At 47.1% G+C, this 16932-nt stretch overlaps 1 protein-coding gene across 5 annotated transcripts in view; it reads right to left on the reverse strand.

Annotated features, from left to right (window-relative positions):
* TMEM40 (transmembrane protein 40) overlaps positions 1 to 16932 on the reverse strand; it is a 66155-nt gene that overhangs the window by 26726 nt on the left and 22497 nt on the right. Inside the window, exon 1 of one of the 5 annotated variants that reach the window (XM_087431543.1) lies at positions 11669 to 11748. The exons of the other annotated variants lie outside the window; for them this stretch is intronic. The gene's annotated coding sequence lies outside the window, so the exon portion shown is untranslated. Of the gene's footprint in view, positions 1 to 11668; positions 11749 to 16932 lie in introns of those variants that run through there. 5 annotated transcript variants of the gene reach the window in all.

Here is a 16932-nt window from a genome sequence, read left to right on the forward strand (position 1 = left end):
AGCTCACTCCATCCTTATACTAACAAGGAGGGAGGCAGGGTGGGGATTATTGTCCTATTTTACAGATGGGGAAACTGAGGCCCAGAAATGGAGAGGAACTTGCACAAGGTCACGTAGCAACTCAGGAGCAAGACTGGGTCCAGAACCCCGTGTCTTGATTCAGGTGCTGCTATCTTTCCCCGGTGTCCCACCTTGGAGGAGGAGGTGAGACAACTAAGGCTGAGTTGGATTTCAACAGGCAGCAAAAGGCAGAGTGGGATAAAAGTTTAGTGGGGAATGGGCAGCGGCAGGTTGTTGAAGGGGCAGAAGCCCTGTGAGGCTGGGGAAATCATCTTGGGCCTTGAACACCAGACTGATGGCCAACTTTTCCCGAGGGTGAGCTGTAACGTCATGCCTGGGGGCGACAGATGCAGGGCCAGCTCAGGTAAATGGATGGAGCCCAGGGCAGGAAAGGGATGGGGGGCATTGGAAGCAGAAACAGCAGCTGGGAGGGGAACAGAGCCGATGGAGGGGTAGATGCTTGCCATTTTTGCCCACTTGGCACCAAAGCCTCCTCCTTCTGCTGATTACACCAAGGGGTCAAGTTAGAGCCCTCAATAATCTCCTTCAGCTTCCCAAGCCGCCCCAAACAAGCATACACCCTAATGTCAAACATACCCTGGTCGGGCAGATGCAGCTCCAGGACAAGCATCCCCAATCAGATTGCACCCCCTCCCTGTGCTCCTTTGACACGGAGATTCTGGAGGGGTCACTGCCCTCTACTCAGGTTAGCCCATCAGCCTCTCCCTCCCAGGAATCTGACTTGTGACATGAGTGACACAAAGCCCTAAATCGGCCAGCGCTGGTCAGCCCTGAGCCAGAGCCCTGGAAAGGCTGTCCTGTTTCTGCTCCCGGTCACTGTCTGCTCTGCAGTCTGGTTCCTCAGCAATTCTGTCTGTCCTGTGAGACCCCCATATTCTCCCAAGAAAGTCCTTTTTTGGTAGCCTGAGGTGTTTTCTGACATTTGCAACCAAAGCACTTCACTTGAGACAAATTTGTGGAGAGGGCTCTGAGATTCTCGGTGGAGCAAAGCAGGGCTCATGGGGCAGGCTGGAGTCCACAGATTTCACTCCGGCCTCCAGGGCGAGACTTGGGCAGGGTCCCTGAGACCCCACCCGAGGGATTGTGTCTGAACTCCGGGCTGGGTTCAGCAGCCCCCACTGTCCCCTCCACCCCTGGCACTGTAACTGCCCAGGGGTCAGTTGTCCTGAAGATCTTGCCCTAGAGACATGCATACTTGCTGAGGACAGAGACCATCTTAGAGCTGGTTCAGCTCCTTACTGGTTTTCTATTGCTTCTGTAAATTCTCACAAATTTTGTGGCTTAAAACAACACAGATTTAGTATCTCACGGTTTTGTAGGTTAGAAATCCAACGTGGGTCTCTCTGGGCTAAAATCAAGGTGTCAGCAGGGCTGCGTTCCTTTCTGGAGGCTCTGGGGCAAAAATCCGTTTCCTTGCTGCTGCTTTTTTTCTTTTTGTTTTCTTCTTCTTGTTGTTTTTTTCATTTCTTTGCTTTGTCCAGCTTCTAGAGGCCACCCACATTCCTTGGCTTGGGGCCCCTCCTTCCATCTTTAAAGCCAACAATGTCAGGTCAAGTCCTCCCATTGCACCACATTGACCTCTAACTTCCGCCTCCCTCTCCCACTTTTACCCTTGTGATTACATTGGGCCCACCCAGATGACCCAGGATCATCTCCCTGTGTTAAGGTCAGCTGACGAGCAACCTTAATTCCATCTGCATCCTTAATTCCCCTTTGCCACATAACCTAACATTCAGTTTCCAGGGATTGGGACGCAGACATCTTCGGCGGCTATTACTCTGCCTACCACAGTCTCTAACCCCAGTGCCTGCCACAGCCTGGAGCCCCGTAGATGCTGAACATCTTCCTCCCTAAACCAGTTTCCCTCTCTGACTCCACCATGCTCCTGGGCCCCAAGCTCTAAGGGCAAGAAGGATGCCCTGACTCCCTCCTCCCCAGCCAGACAAAGCCCAAGCCTGGCCCAAGCTAAAGACAAGAGAAGGTGTTGGGGGTGGGGAGAGTCAGGGACTTCAAAGGGAAGAAGGCAATTCACAGGCAGGTGAAAAGGAGCAAATGATTTGAAAACAAATGTTTGTTTGGCCACACAGAAACAGAAAAACACAGAGGGGCCCAACAAACAGGCTTTTCTAAGTCCTCTCCATCTACCATCTAGTTCATGTGATGCTAAGGTGATAGCTCGCTTCCTGAGACAGGTGTTTTGATCTGAATTCTTACTCTTCCCACCCCCGCTCAAAGCCCCAGTAGATAGTTGTATGTCATAGCTGCACATCCTTCTAGTTGCTGTATGTGGGACGTGGCCTCAGCATGGCCGGAGAAGCGGTGCGTCGGTGCGCACCCGGGCCGCCAGCAGCGGAGCGCGCACACTTAACCGCTAAGCCATGGGGCCAGCCCCTAATCTGAATTCTTTCAGGCAGTTAAGGAAGGAGGAACAAGAAAAACTTTATGAGGCTTTTGTTTCTTAAAAATAAAATCACGAAAAACAACAAATGTTGGAGAGGATGTGGAGAAAAGGGAACCCTCATACACAGCTGGTGGGAATGCAAACTGGTGCAGCTTCTATGGAAAACGGTATGGAGACTCCTCAAAGAATTAAAAATAGAGATGCCCTATGATCCAGCTATCCCACTACTGGGAATCTATCCAACGAACCTGAAATCAACAATCCGAAGAGGCTTATGCACCCCTATGTTCATTGCAGCATTATTCACTATAGCCAAGAAGTGGAAGCAACCCAAGTGTCCCTCGACTGATGATTGGATCAAGAAGATGTGGTATATATACACAACGGAATACTACTCAGCCATAAAAAAAGAAAAACCGTCCCATTTGCAACAACATGGATGGGCCTGGAGGGTATTATGTTAAGTGAAGTAAGCCGGAAAGAGAAAGACAAACACTGTATGATCTCACTCATATGTGGAATATAAACCAACACATGGACAGGGAAAACTGTATTGTGGTTATCAGGGGCAATGGGGGTAGGAGGTGGGCACAAGGGGTGATGGGAGACATGTATATGGTGACTGACAAACAAAAATGTACAACCCAAAATTTCACAATGTTAAAAACTATTAAAACATCAATAAAAAAATTATTTTTGAAAAAAATAAAATAAAATAAAATCAGCCTGAAATAATCCTCATTTTAAAGATTTTGGGGTGGCAAATTTTGTTCCTCTTCAGTACATTCTAGGATGTTCGCACAATGATGAAATCGCCTGACGCATTTCTCAGGATGTTTCCCTGTCATTAAGTGAAGCACGACCGTATTAAAGCCTCTGAGAAGGCCTGTGAGGGAGAAAGCTCTTTCACTCTATTTAATCCACTCCTTCCCCAGACTAAGCAAGAGCACAGTCCTTTTCCCCAGAACGCTGGTCAGTGTCTTTCGGCACCGCTTTGAGAAACGCCATCTGCTTCAATCCCTGATGTGCCTGGGGTCAGCCTCTCCATCCAGGAATCCAGGCCTGGGCACTCTCACTGCCCACTTCAGACAGTGCCAACTTCCTGGGTCCAGAGTTCCTCCATCCCTCCATCAAGACAGTTGGGGAGGAGAAGGAATCAGAAACAGAGCCTGGGAAGCCAGGGGCATGGAACAGAAATGGTCTCTTCACCAGCTTCGGGCTCCCGAGGTACAGGGTGAATCTTTTCAGCACCCTCGGGGCAGGGGCTGGGAAGGGCTGCAGGGGGAAACTAAGTCAGCTGTCCTGAGACCGAGGGCCTGGTCCTGGCCTGCCACCAACTCTCTCTGGGCCCTTGGGCACATCACTTCCATCCTCTAGGTCCCTTATCTCATCTATAAAACAGAGAATAACATCACTCACTAAGGGCTCAGGAGCTCACATGGGGTTGTGGATAGGAAAGTATAGAGTAAAATTATCGTGCTCTTAACCAGGACACTATCCTGAGAGATATCTTGATTAAGTCACTCCTGCAATGGGGTCTAACAGAGCCCACTCCAAGTCATGCTTCAGCACTTCACTTCCCAGCTCTGTGACTTTGGGCCGATCACTCTACCTCTCTGAGCCTCAGTCTCCCTGTCTGTAAAAACGGGGATAGTGTCACTATCTTGCAGGGTTGCTATGAAGATTGAGATAAAAAGGACTTAGATTCTGAGCTCCCTGGGATAGGAATCATGTTTTCTTGTTCTCTTCTATATTCTACCTCTTGGCTTAGAGAAATGCTTCATAAAGAGAAGTCATAAAGCACTGAATTTAAGAGCTTAGAGAAACAATGTTAAGCCGGCAAAGTTTCTTTAGCATCTCCCTCTTCCCTTTATGAGATCTTGCACTTGCTCACAGCCCTTCTTCTTCTTCAGCACCCTTCCTGTCCAGTGCTCACCTTGCCCCCACCCAGCTCCACAGGCTTGGAGATCTTTCCATTCCTCAAGCTAGAATTCCACAGAGTTACAGCCAGACAATCAAAACTGAGGCCCAGAAAGGGAAAGGGACTTGCCCAAGGCCACACAACGAGGAGTGTGGATATGAACTCAGATCTGAGGCTAAAGTCCAAGCAAGAGGGGAACCTTGCAGAGGGCAAGAAGGAAGACACCACAATTTCCACCTCCTCTGCCATTTTGTCCCAAGTCCGTCCAGGCAATTTAACGATGGGAAAACAACCCACACTGCCCAGCCAGATGACCACAAGCTAGACGGACCTGTCACAAATCTGGGTGAACCTTGTGGCCACAGCACACACAAGGATGCAGCAGGGCCTGGGGTTGCCCCTGAGGGGTGCAGGGTGGCACCTAGGCTGAAACAAGAAGGTACAAAGGGACAAAATCAAGTCTGTGCAGAAAGAGGTTGGGTGAGCCCAGCTTGGAGGCAGTTCATACAGAAAGATCTAGGATTATTAAAAGACACTCTGAAAGGTAAGTAAATGTTAGCACAAGCACCTAACTTAGCATCTAGCACATAGTAGGTACACAATCAATGTTTGTTAAAGTGCCATATGAGCCAACAAGGTGATAGAGCTACAAAGTAAAGCTAACACAGCCTTAGGTCATATTAACAGAAGCACAGAGTCTATAGTAAGGAAGGTGACCCATATCCCACTGTCTCCGATCGTGGGTTCAGTCCTGGGTCCTGCACAGAATAGAATCTGGACAGACGTAGAGAATCCAGAGGATATGGGGGGTACAGAGACCACACCCGACAGAAGTGGCTGGTGGAGCAGGGTGCACAGCCTAGTGATGAGCACTGCCTGGACAGGCCTGGTCACTGTCCCCAAGTCTCTGCAGGGCTCCTCCAAGACAGGGGGACCAGGTGGGGCTGTGACCTTGGGGAGTCACCAGGGCAGATGTCAGCTCAATATACAAAACAATTTTCTAAAAATGACAGCTGGTTTGGGTGGTCATGAGCACCCTGCCATGAGAGGTGGCAAGCTGAAGAGTGGAAGAGGTTGGCTTGGATGTCCTTACCTCAGAACCTGTTAGTCTCTCAAATAATAATCTCCAAAGTGCAGGAGGAAAATATTAGTTCATCTATTTCTACTTAATTTTTAACTAAAAATAGTTAATAGTATGTAGTTCAATCCTCACGTGCACCCTCAGACCATATGTCAGACACTGAACGCCAAGTCCACTAAGTGGGGTCCCCAGAGGTGAGCGGGGAGCCCCACAACACAGACAGGTCTACCGTGGCCACATCTTCCGCTTGTCTACATTCAGTCTGTTGTGATATACCGCAGTGTGCTGGTGCCGGGCTGGATGGATCTGAGGATCGAACGACACGGCTTTAACTGAAGCGGCCCAGGCAGTGTGGACAAGTGACTTCAAAGAGTCCCTGCGAAGAAACCACGGACGGAGATAACTCTAATTGAGAAAGGACAAGCGAGTGACAGGAAAAGTGCGCGGCTCCTAGTTCAAGGCTTCATCGGATGTTACCACGTGGAAAACAGCAGTGAATGGCTCTCACACATGCACAACTGCTTACTGAGATAATAATAAGAAACTACGGGGAAGGTGTGAGGAAATTCACTCCGAGTGTATGTTGGACCTTGAGACGTCAGCTAATGGTCACAGTACTTGTATGTAATTTCTAAATCTATAAATCTGTACATGCTGGGGGGTGCCTAAAGCCTTTTTCCTTTTTCTTTTTTTTTTAATTGATGTTTTAATGGTTTTTAACATTGTGAAATTTTGGGTTGTACATTTTTGTTTGTCCATCACCATATATATGACTCCCTTCACCCCTTGTGCCCACCCCCCACCCCCACTGCCCCTGGTCACCACAGTACAGTTTTCTCTGTCCGTGTGTTGGTTTATATTCCACATATGAGTGAGAGCATACAGTGTTTGTCTTTCTCTTTCTGGTTTATTTCACTTAACATAATACCCTCCAGGCCCATCCATGTTGTTGCAAATGGGACAATTTTGTCTTTTTTTATGGCTGAGTAGTATTCCATTGTATATATATACCACATTTTCTTAATCCAATCGTCAGTCGAGGGACACTTAGGTTGCTTCCACTTCTTGGCTATGGTGAATAATGCTGCAATGAACATAGGGGTGCATAAGCCTCTTTGGATTGTTGATTTCAGGTGCGTTGGATAGATTCCCAGTAGTGGGATGGCTGGATCATAGGGCATCTCTATTTTTAATTCTTTGAGGAATCTCCATACCATTTTCCACAGAAGCTGCACGAGTTTGCATTCCCACCAGCTATGTATGAGGGTTCCCTTTTCTCCACATCCTCTCCAACACTTGTTGTTTTTTGTCTTGGTGATTATAGCCATTCTAACGGGCGTGAGGTGATATCTTAGCGTTGTTTTGATTTGCATTTCCCTGATGATTAGTGATGTTGAACATCTTTTCATGTGCCTATTGGCCATCTGTATATCTTCTTTGGAGAAGTGTCTGTTCATTTCCTCTGCCCATTTTTTGATCGGGTTGTTTGTTTTTTTGTTGTTCAGTTGTGTGAGTTCTTTATATATTATGGAGATCAACCCCTTGTCAGATGTGTTTTGCAAATATTCTCTCTCAGCTGGTGGGTTGTCTGTTCATCTTGATTCTGGTTTCGTTTGTCTTATAGAAGTTCTTTAATCTGATAAAGTCCCACTTGTTTATTTTTTCTTTAGTTTCCCTAAAGGCATGTAATCCAAAAATATTCCTTTATGACCAATGTCAAATAGTGTGTTGCCTATATTTTCTTCTATGAGTTTTATAGTTTCAGGTCTCACCTTCAGGTCTTTGATCCATTTTGAGTTAATTTTTGTGAATGGCGATAGCACATGGTCCACTTTCATTCTTTTGCATGTGGCTGCCCAGTTTTCCCAACATCATTTATTGAAGAGACTTTCCTTTCTCCATTGTATGTTCTTAGCACCTTTGTCAAAAATTAGCTGTCCATATATGTGTGGTTTTATTTCCGGGCTTTCAATTCTGTTCCATTGATCTGTGTGTCTGTTTTTGTACCAGTACCATGCTGTTTTGATTACTATTGCTTTGTAGTATGTTTTGAAGTCAGGGATTGTGATGCCTCCTGCTTTGTTCTTTTTTCTTAGGATTGCTTTAGCTATTCGGGGTCTTTTGTTGCCCCATATAAATTTTAGTATTCTTTTTTCTATTTCTGTGAAGAATGTCATTGGGATTCTGATTGGGATTGCATTGAATCTGTAGATCACTTTAGGTAATATAGACATTTTAACTATGTTTATTCTTCCAATCCACGTGCATGGGATATCTTTCCATTTCTTTATGTCATCATGGATTTCTTTCAATAATGTCTTGTAGTTCTCATTGTATAGGTCCTTCACTTCCTTGGTAAGATTTATTCCTAGGTATTTTATTCTTTTTGATGCAATTGTAAACAGTATTATCTTTTTGAGCTCTCTTTCTGTTAGTTCATTATTAGCATACAGAAATGCAACTGATTTTTGTAGATTGATTTTGTACCCTGCAACTTTGCTGTAGTTGTTGATTATTTCTAATAGTTTTCCAAAGGATTCTTTAGGGTTTTCTATATATAAACCTAGGAATCTGCAAATAGTGAGAGTTTCACTTCTTCGTTACCTATTTGGATTCCTTTTATTCCTTTTTCTTGCCTAATTGCTCTGGCCAAAACCTCCAGTACTATGTTGAACAGGAGTGGTGAGAGTGGGCAGCCCTGCCTCGTTCCTGTTCTCAGAGGAATGGCTTTCAGTCTTTCCCCGTTGAGTATGATGTTGGCTGTGGGTTTGTCATAAATAGCCTTTATTATGTTGAGGTACTTTCCTTCTATTCCCATTTTGTTGAGAGTTTTTATCATAAATGGATGTTGTATCTTGTCAAATGCCTTCTCTGCATCTATTGAGATGATCATGTGGTTTTTATTCTTTGTTTTGTTGATGTGATGTATCACGTTGATTGATTTGCGAATGTTGAACCATCCCTGCGTCCCTGGTATAAATCCCACTTGATCATGGTGTATGATCTTTTTAATGTATTGCTGTATTCGGTTTGCCAATATTTTGTTGAGGATTTTTGCATCTATGTTCATCAGCGATATTGGCCTGTAATTTTCTTTCTTTGTATTGTCTTTGTCTGGCTTTGGTATCAGGGTGATGTTGGCCTCGTAGAATGAATTAGGAAGTGTTCCATCTTCCTCTATTTTTTGGAATAGTTTGAGAAGGATGGGTATTAAATCTTCTTTGAATGTTTGGTAAAATTCACCGGAGAAGCCATCTGGTCCTGGACTTTTATTTTTGGGGAGGTTTTTGATTACTATTTCGATCTCTTTACTTGTGATTGGTCTATTCAGATTCTCCATTTCTTCTTGGTTCAGTTTTGGGAGGTTGTATGAGTCTAAGAATTTATCCATTTCTTCTAGATTGTCCAATTTGTTGGAATATAATTTCTCATAGTATTCTCTTATAATCCTCTGTATTTCCATGGTATCTGTTGTAATTTCTCCTCTTTCATTTCTAATTTTATTTGCTTAAGCCTTTTCTCTTTTTTTCTTAGTAAGCCTATAAAGTCTTTTTCTTGAGAAGAGTTCACAGTCAAGTGTGGCGGCTACAGCTCCAGATCCTTAGATCCAGCTGGACACTAGGGGATGCTATTTGCTTCTTGTGTTTTGAGGTCTAAGCAGATTTGTCTAATCAGATTTAGGGATAAAGAGAAACTAAGGGGAGTGTGCCTCCCAATAAACTTTTTAGAGGCCCCCAAATGTCTGAAGATTAATGGGAAGAAACCAAAAACTCTTAAAAGGTTTTCCCTGGCTCTGACTTTCCAAGGTGGGTACCTATTTAAACAGCTAGAGCCAGTTCAGGTTCCTCTTTCTCATCCTCTCATCCCAGTTTCTCTGCCTCTCATCTCCTCTCTCTCTCTTCCACCTTTTCCCCTCTGTCTCTCATAGCCTCTCCCCTCGACCACCACACACACACACATGCAGTTGGCAACAGCAAAAACCAGAACAGAGGCGTCCAGTGCAAGAGAATCAGCTTGCTGGCTCTTGAATGTCAGATGGACCTGGATTCAGTTCCCACCTCTACCCACCACTGACTGTGCCAGCACTGCAAGTCACATCCATCCTCGGAGCCTCAGAATCCTCCCCCGGAAAAATGGGCATGCCGACAACTCAGCAATGAAATGACTACCCGATTTTAAAATGGTCAAAGGATTTGAATAGACATTTCTCTAAAGAACGTATTCAAATGGTCAGTTTCACATGGAAAGATGCTCGACATCATTTGTCATTACAGAAATGCAAATAAAGCCACAATGAGATACCACTCCACACCCTCTGGGATGGCTAAAATAAGAAATATAGACAATAACAAGTGCCGACGAGGGTGTGGAAAATTTGGAGCTTCATACACTGTTGGCAGGATTGTAAAATGGTACAGCCACTTTGGAAAACTGTTTGGCAGCTCCTCAAAATGTTAAACATAGATTCACCATCTGACCCAACAAGTCCACACTTAGGTATATGTCCAAAAGAATTGAAAACCTATGTCCACACAAAGACTGGTACATGAGTGTTCACAGCAGCATTACTCACAATAGGCAAAAAGTGGAAACAACCCAAATGTCCATCAACTGATAATGGAGAAAGAAAATGTGATGTAAGCATATAATACAATATTACTCAGCTATAAAGAGGAATGAAGTGCTGACACCTGCTACAACGTGTACAAACCTTGAAAGCATTGTGCTCAGTGAAAGAAGCCAGTCAGAGGGGATCACCTATTGTATGATTCCATTATTATTATGAAATGCCCAGAATAAGCAAATCCATAGAGACAGAAAGTAGATCAGTGGTTGCCAGGGGGAAGGGGAAATGGGGAGTGACCGTTAAAGGATACAGGGTTTATTTTGGGATGATAACAATGTTCTAAATTAGACAGTGGTGGTGGTTGCACAATTTTGTGAATATACTAAAAACCATTAAATTGTATACTTGAAAAGGGTGAGTTTTATGGCATGTGAATGATATCTCAATAAAGTTATTTAAAAAAAAAAAAAGAGGCCTTCCCACAGAGGGTTGTTGTACAAGTGAAGCAAGGCCTCGGTCAGGCAATGCCCAGCATGGCCCCCGGCGTGTAGCCAGCGTGGGAGCTCTCTCTATGTCTGGGAAGGCGGCTCCGCGAGGATTTCGGACCACAGGGCCCCAGTTGTTTCAGAGAGCTACCCTAGCCCTAGTTCTAGGAATTTCAGAGCCAGGAGGGAGTCTCACTATTCACAGATCTGCCTGGTTTGGACCCCAAACAGGACACCCTCACTTCACCCACCACAGCTCCCCCTGACACACACTCCTTACTCAACTTTTCTGTCAGTTTCTATACAAAACAGATTAAAATAATAAGCGCGAGACTATGATCTTTCTTGTCTCCCTTAAAAGGAAAATGGATTGGCTTTAGGCCGAAGTCCGCCTCTGAGGAGAGGGGCTGGGATGCTCTGAGCAGAGGTCGCTGCCCCTGACTCAGGATGATGGTGGGGGCTCCCTCCAGGCCACACCACCTGTGAGCCTCTGACAGGCAGCAGGGCTCCTCCTCTCCTGGATCTCTCTGTTCCGCACTTTTTTCCCCAGAGGCGCCTTTCTTTGAGCTCAAGGGAGAGGAGACGACTGGCCTAGTCGCCCGCCTGAGTCTGCTAGGCCCGGCCGGAGAGCCAAGATGGGCTTGCAAGGGGAGGACAGGGGGCGGCTACCTTCACTCGCCCGTCAAAGCGCAGAACCTGTGATGTTTGGGGGGAAACACCCTTGCCCTCCAAAGCTGTTTGGTCCCACAAGGACAGAGTGGGAGAAGACTTCAGAGATCTAGTCAGACCCTACACATCACAAATGGGGAAATTGAGGTTCAGAGAGGTCAAGGGGTTTTCTGAAGCTCCCACAGCAGGTTAGCAACAGAATTGGGAGTGAGTCTCCTGCTATGGCCAGCAGGGGCTGGCTGAAGCCTCAAGAACCCAGGGAGGTGAATATTTGTCATCCTCCCCTGATTTTTACAGAGATGGAGACTGAGGTGCTCACCCACCTGGGAAGACACAGAGCTGGGATTCAAATCCAGGTCCATCCAGGAACCACAAAATGTCCTGTTGAAGAGCCTGTTTCTCCTTGATTTTCTTAAAAATTAAGCTCCTACCCCACCTCTCTCCTGGCCCCATGTCCCATTACCTGTGTTCCAGAGGCCTGTCTGGGCTGCAAGGCGAGCTGTGTGTGGACTGTGCCGATGCCAGGCTGGGAAGGGGAAGAGGGCAGCAGGAGAGGCCAGGCCGCACCCCCGTGACAGGGAGGGGGCGGGGCATGACGTTGCCCTGGGCCCCACTCGCTCACCCGGGTGGCATTCCTTCCTGCTGGTGCTATCAGCCCCAGGCCTTCCTGTCTGACTTGACTCTTCCCCACAACACCCAGGAGTGGCAGATGGGACAGCTACACCCCCAGACCCGCCCTCTGGGCCACGGCCATGCCCTCTCCAGGAGGCAGTGATATAGGGTGCAGTTGCCCCACCCTTGGCTGTGCCAAGCTCTGGGCAGGGAGGAGGTGGGGCATGTCGCAGGTCCCCCCCTCCACCTCCATTGGTGAGGCTGACTCAGGGCCCATCCATGTGGATCAACCTGATGCTCCCGGGAGGGGTAAGTTCTGGCAGACAGCAGACGAGGAGGCCAGGGGGATCAGGGGGCTAGGGGATTCCTGTGAGTGGGACTGGCAGTGCCCTCTCCTGGTGAGGAAACTAGGCGATGGTTAGAATATCCACTGCCTTGTGCAGATGGGAAAACACATGTCCCAAGGGGTGGGGTGGGTGGGGGTGGGGGCTGACCTCTCACAGCAGAGGCCAGGAGTAACCCCAGCTGAGCCTGCCTCTGCTTCTCCCTCACTTATCAAACACTCTGGAAGCAGGACACTAAACAAGTCCTACACTGCCCCGGGGAGCACCCAAAGAGACGGGCCATGACAGGCCCCAGGAAGGCAAGGCCCAGGGAGCTGTGAGTTCCCAGGAGGGCTTTCTGGAAGAGGAGTCATCCGGACCCTAAGCTCAGGCCAAAATCTTGGAGTCATCCTTGACTCGTTGCTCTCTCATACTCTGTATCTGACCTATCTGGAAAACCCTGTTGGCCCCACCTTCAACTTATCCCGAATCTGGCCCCTTCTCTCCACCTCCATGGCAACCGCCCTGGTCCAGTCACCTCCATGGCAACCACCCTGCTCCAGCCAATGTGATCAATTAGTCTCTCTGCTTCTACCCTCGGCTCATGGTCTGTTCTCATGACAACCAGAGGGATCTGGTTAAAACCTGAGTCAGCTCAGCTCCCTCCTCCGCTCAGCACCCTCCCAGGGCTCCCACCTCACTCAGGACAAAACTCAAGTTCTTACACAGCCCTGCACCATCTGCCACTCCCTTCTTGCTCTCTCTGACTTTTATTCCTATGCCTTCCTTTCTCACGCTGCCCCAGCCACACTGGAATGTGCCCCAAACACTCCAGTTAGGCTCCCACCTCAGGGCCTTTGCACTGGCTGTTCCCTCTGCATAGAATGCTTTTCCCCAGATAGCCATGTGGCCCCTTCCCTCACTTCTTCAGGTCTCTATTCAACTTCACCTTCTCCGAGAGGCCTTCCGTGGCCACCTCGTATAAAGTAGTAACCCCCAGCACCATGTTTCCCTCTTATTCTGTCTTATTGTTCCCCCTGTAACATACTATATATTTTCTTATTATGCGTATTTTCTTGTTATGTGTTTGTTTGCTCCAGGATCCAGGACAGTGTCTAGCACAATATTTATGGAGTAGGTGCTCTATAAACATTGTTGAACAAATGAGTGACTGAAAGGGTAGCCCAAGAACCAAGCATTCCAAGGGCATTCCAGGCAGAGGGAACCACGTGTGCAAAGGCTTAGAGGTAAGAGGCACCACTGTGTTGAGGACCTGCGGATAATTCAACACGGTGGAAGAGTGAGGGACTTGGGGCTGGAGGAGGGGAGAAGGGAAAGCGAGAGAAGCAGGGCCTCAGAAGCCAGACCAAGGAGCCTGGACATTATCCTGCGAGTGATGGGGAGCCACGCAAGAGAGACACGACCACATCTACGTTTTAGACAATGATCTGGCTGCTGTATTTTGGATTGGTGGGGAAGCTGTGAGGGGCAGGCATCGAGAGGGAACACAAGCCGTGGTGGGGGAGGTAAGGACTAGGGACAGGGTCAATGTGCTGTTCATAACGGTAGCCACTAGCCATGTGCAGTTATGGAGCCTTTGAAATGTGGCTGGCCAGAAATGAGATGTGCTGTAAGTATAAAATAAACACTGGATTTCCAAGACTTGGTATGAAAACAAGCATATATAATAGCTCATTAATAATTTTTGCTTTGATGACCTGTTAAAAAGATAATATTTTAGATATATTGGGTTAAATAAAAATATATTATTAAACTAGTTTAACCTGCTTCTTTTTTGCTATTTTTTTAATGTAGCTACTAGAAAATTTTAAGTTTTTAGTAGGTACATAGAGTCTATAGAGCTCACAATATATCTCTATTGGACAGCACTGATTTAGAGGGTAGAACTGACAGGGCTTGGTGGTTGATGGACTGTGGAGGTGAGGGAGACCCTGGGTCTAATTGCAAGTCTCCTCTCCCCTCCACATCTTCTTTCTGATGAGAGCATGTACTCCAGAGGCAGAAAGAATGGGCCACAGGGGAGAGCCTTTAGAGTTTTCAGCTCAACACAAGCACACACACAAAATTCATGTCTTCAAAGTAAGAACTATCTAGAAATGAAATAGGTTGACAGAATAGGCAATGAGTCCTCCGTCCCCAGAGGTTTGTAAGAAGAAACTTGAGGACCACCATTAAGCAGAGAAAAGGAATTTCAATTAATTAGTTGTTCTCAAAATGTGGTCCCTGGACCAGCAGCATCGGCATCATCTGGAAACCTTTTAGAAACACAAATTCTCAGGTCTCATCCCAGTTCTTCTAAATCAGAAACTCGAGGTGGGACCCACAATTTGTATTTTTGTGTGTGTGTGTGTGAGGAAGATTAGCCCTAACACCTGTTGCCAATCCTCCTCTTTTTTGCTGAGGAAGATTGGCACCGGGCTAACATCCGTGCCCATCTTCCTCTGCTTTATGTGGGATGCTGCCACAGCATGGCTTGATAAGCGGTGCATAGGTCCACGCCTGGAATCTGAACCTGTGAACTGCGGGCCGCCAGAAGCAGAGTGCGTTAACTTAACCACGACGCCACCAGGCCAGCCCCACAATTTGTATTTTAACCCCCACCCAGGTTATCCTGATGCCTGCTCAAGTTTAAGAACCACTGGACTTTATAAATAATGCTTGCTACCATTTAAAGGTTTCAATGATTGTGCTCAAAAAAACCAGTCACTACCTTCTGTTTGCCTTCAAGTCCCTGGTTAAGGTACTTCCCCACTCTGAGCCTCTCTTCCTCCCTGCAAATGGAGAGTTTACCTTCTGCAGCACCTGGTTGCATGAGTACCTGGCACAGGATGGAGGCACAACCTCAGGGCATCTCCTATCTCTCTGCCGTGGGCAGATCTCCAGGGCCATGACAGAGCTGCCAGAGGTGGAAGGGAGGCCCCAGCTCAGCTCCATCCTGAGGTGACCTCATTGCCCTGTGTGTTTGTGTTGCGGGGGTGATTCATGAGACAACCTCCCACCATCCTGTGGGTCCAGCTGACAGCCCTGGGCAGCCAGCTCAGCAGCTGAGCATGGTATCCGGCTCACCTGCATTCCAGAACTGCCAGCCAGGGGCCAGAATGACTCAGCAGGCACGTGTACCCTGGAGACAACAGTTAGGCAGCTCGGCCTCAAGTCTCCACATCCATAAAAATGGGGAGATGGCAGCCCCTCTCCACAGCGAGGTTACTTGTATAAGTTGCTCAGAGCAGCGCCTGGACACTGTGAGCCCTCACTGCCCATTGGCACTCCTGTGAGGAGGCCAAGAGATCCCTCAGATTGATGGGATCTTCCCAGTGACTTCTTTTTTTTTTTTTTTTTTTGTGAGGAAGATCAGCCTTGAGCTAACATCCATGTTAATCCTCCTCTTTTTGCTGAGGAAGACTGGCTCTGAGCTAACATATATTGCCAATCCTCCTCTTTTTTTTTCCCCCCAAAGCCCCAGTAGATAGTTGTATGTCATAGTTGCACATCCTTCTAGTTGCTGTATGTGGGACGTGGCCTCAGCATGACTGGAGAAGCGGTGCGTCGGTGCGCGCCCAGGATCCGAACCCGGGCCGCCAGTAGCAGAGCACACGCACTTAACTGCTAAGCCACGGGGCTGGCCCCCCAGTGACTTCTGGGGTCTGAGAATTATGCCCTGTGGGTGTAGGGGGGAAAGAATGGGCACCTTCTACGAGCACCCAGAAGCCTGGTTCTTTACATGAGTTTTTACTTAGTCACGAAATGGATGTCCGTGAGAGCAGGGCCTGTCTTAATCATCTTAAAACATTTGTTAAATGAACCCTCTAAATCAAGAATTATTGTCCCCCCATTTCATGGATGAGAAAAGGGGGGATCAGAGGGGTGAAATGATTTGTTCAAGCTCACATAATGGGAAGTGGCTGAGTCAGGATTTGAGCCCAGGTTTACCCCTGACTTCAAAGCTGGGACTTTTTCACTCCTCCATGGAGAAACTCCAACCTAACCTGGTTTAGAAGCCCCTGTATGTGTCGTTTAAATCCATGTTTGAAGAGTTAGCCTCTGGGCTAGATTGGAATCTTTGCAACTCCATATTCTTTCAGGAGCAAAGATTACAGCAAAGGCTGTTGCTGATGCCATTTGAGATGGAGTTTAAAATATTCCCAAATCTAGATTACGCCTGACTCATTCTGGGCCTCCAGGCCTTAGTTGTTTCACCTGTAAAATGGGCATGATGAAAACCTACCACGGCTAAGGCGGAAGGTGATCCTGAGAGCCCTTCTAACTCTCAGATGCCAGTGTCCCTATGCTTCCTTTAAAGAACAAGGACTAAAGTTAAATTTAAAAGAACAAAGAGGGAGTGGAGGAAAAGTCAACCCTAGCTCATTCTGACAAGTGCAAAATGAGGGATTTGGACTCAATTTAAGTGGCTGTCAAACTTCCTTTTTTTTTTTTTTAAGCAGAAAGATCCTTTGGACAAATAAAATTGAAGACATCCTACCAGATCGAAGTGGATTTTGTTTTCAGGTTGAGGTAGGGACCATGGGGCTGTGGATGGGGCGCCTGCTCAGTATCACCGCTGGCCTTCCAGGCAGCCGTGGGGTGCCCGCTGAGAGCTCAAGGGCTCCACGGAACCTAGTCTGACAACCACCAGAGGGCAGCAATACAAACCACCCCTGGAAATCTCTCTCAGGGAAACAAATAGGTCAAGAAAATGGTCTCTACGGCCTCCAGAGGAAACTACCTCTGTTTGACCACATTTTTTAAAAATTAAACACTTTGAGATAATATA

The sequence above is a fragment of the Ceratotherium simum genome, chromosome 5 (genome assembly GCF_057802395.1).
Source record: "Ceratotherium simum simum isolate JZ-2026a chromosome 5, ASM5780239v1, whole genome shotgun sequence".
NCBI classification, from domain to species: Eukaryota; Metazoa; Chordata; class Mammalia; order Perissodactyla; family Rhinocerotidae; genus Ceratotherium; species Ceratotherium simum.